General features: G+C 39.0%; 1 pseudogene; it reads left to right on the top strand.

The window, feature by feature from the left end:
• Window positions 1-491: 491 nt before the first annotated feature.
• LOC119519616 lies at window positions 492-1,662 on the top strand (annotated as a pseudogene).
• Window positions 1,663-2,038: the final 376 nt, after the last annotated feature.

A 2,038-nucleotide genomic window follows, 5' to 3' on the forward strand; every position in this document is an offset into this window, starting at 1 on the left:
CTGTTTCCTTATTGATCCTATGTTTAGATGTTCTATTTTTTTTGAAGAGAGTGGTGTGTTGAAGTCTCCCACTATTATTGTAGAGACAATTGTTACTCCATTCAGTTTTGCCAGTGTTTACCTCCTGCACTTTGGGGCACCTTGATTAGGTGCATAGATATTTATGGTTGTTATTTCTTCTTGGTTAATTGCCCCTTTTATTAATATACCAAGTCCTTTATCTCATATCATTTTTGAATTTAAGGTCTATTTTGTCTGATATTAGTATAGATATCCCAGATTTTTTTGGCTACTGCTTGCATGGAATATCTTTTTCCGGCCTTTCACTTTCAACCTACTTGTATCTTTAGTTCTAAAATGAGTCTCTTGTAAACGGCATATAGATGGATCAAATTTTATTATCCATTCTGCCAATCTATGTCCTTTGATTGGGGAATTTAATCCATTAACATTCAATGTTATTACTTTAAAGGTGGTACTTGGGGTTGACAATGGACAGCCAGGGCAGGAAGGTGGTGGTGTCTGACAACAGCACTGGGTTTGTGAAGTGTGGCTATGCAGGCTCTAATTTTCCAGAACATATCTTCCCAGCTTTGGTTGGAAGACCTATTATCAGATCAACCACCAAAGTGGGAAACATTGAAATCAAGGATCTAATGGTTGGTGATGAGGCAAGTGAATTACGCTCAGTGTTAGAAGTCAACTAACTAATGGCATAGTCCGAAATTGGGATGACATGAAACACCTGAGACTATACATTTGGACCAGAGAAACTTAATATAGATACCAGAAATTGTAACATCTTGCTCACAGAACCACCTATGAACCCAACTAAAAACAGAGAGGACTGTAGAGGTAATGTTTGAAACTTACCAGTTTTCTGGCATGTATGTAGCCATCCAGGCAGTTCTTACTTTGTATGCTCAAGGTTTGTTGACTGGTGTAGTGGTGGACTCTCGCAATGGGGTAACTCACATTTGCCCAGTGTATGAAGGCTTTTCTCTTGCTCACCTTACCAGGAGACTGGATATTGCTCGGAGGAATATTACCAGATATCTTGTCAAGCTGCTTCTGTTGAGAGGATACACCTTCAACCATTCTGCTGATTTTGAAACTGTTCATATGATTAAGGAGAAATTGTGTTATGTGGGATATAATATTGAGCAAGAGCAGAAACTGGCCTTAGAAACCACAGTATTAGTTAAATCTTATACAATCCCAGATGTTTGCATTATCAAAGTTGGGGGAGAGAGATTTGAAGCAGCAGAAACTTTATTTCAGCCTTACTTGATCAACATAGAGGGAATAGGTGTTGCTGAATTGCTTTTTAACACAATCCAGGTGGCTGATATTGATACCAGATCTGAATTCTATAAGCACATTGTGCTTTCTTGGGGATCTATTATGTATCCTGGGCTGCCATCATGGTTGGAACGTGAACTTAAACAACTTTACCTAGAATGAATTTTAAAAGGAGATGTAGAAAAACTTCCTAAATTTAAGATCTGCATTGAAGACCCACCTCACAGAAAGCACATGTTATTCCTGGGTGGTGCCATTCTAGCAGATATCATGAAAGAGAAAGACAACTTTTGGATGACCCAACAAGAATACCAAGAAAAGGGTGTCTCTGTGCTGGAGAAACTTGGTGTGACTGTTTGATGAACTCTAAGGCTTGTTTCCATCATATCCCTAATGCTTTCCTTTTTCCTTTATTGCAAATCTTTGAACTCATTCAACTCCATGATGTGGAAGAGGCCTCTCTGTGCCCTTTGACTGGAAAGGTCAGGTTTTATTCTGGCATCTTGGTGGGGGGAGCTTTGTTAAATTTTTGTTAATGTGGGTAAATCTGCCTGTTGAATTCAACCACTTCCCTGCAAACAGAAACAAGAGGACAAAGGGTCCTGTCTGCTGCACTGTTTCTTCTAAGTAGGCATTTAGATCATTCCTCTAGGCTTCCTATTTTCACTTTACTGCTCTAATGCTGCTAGTTTTAGTCTTTAGCACACTAGATGGTATGCCTTTATTAGCAAAAGAA

This window comes from Choloepus didactylus, chromosome 23 (genome assembly GCF_015220235.1).
Source record: "Choloepus didactylus isolate mChoDid1 chromosome 23, mChoDid1.pri, whole genome shotgun sequence".
NCBI classification, from domain to species: Eukaryota; Metazoa; Chordata; class Mammalia; order Pilosa; family Megalonychidae; genus Choloepus; species Choloepus didactylus.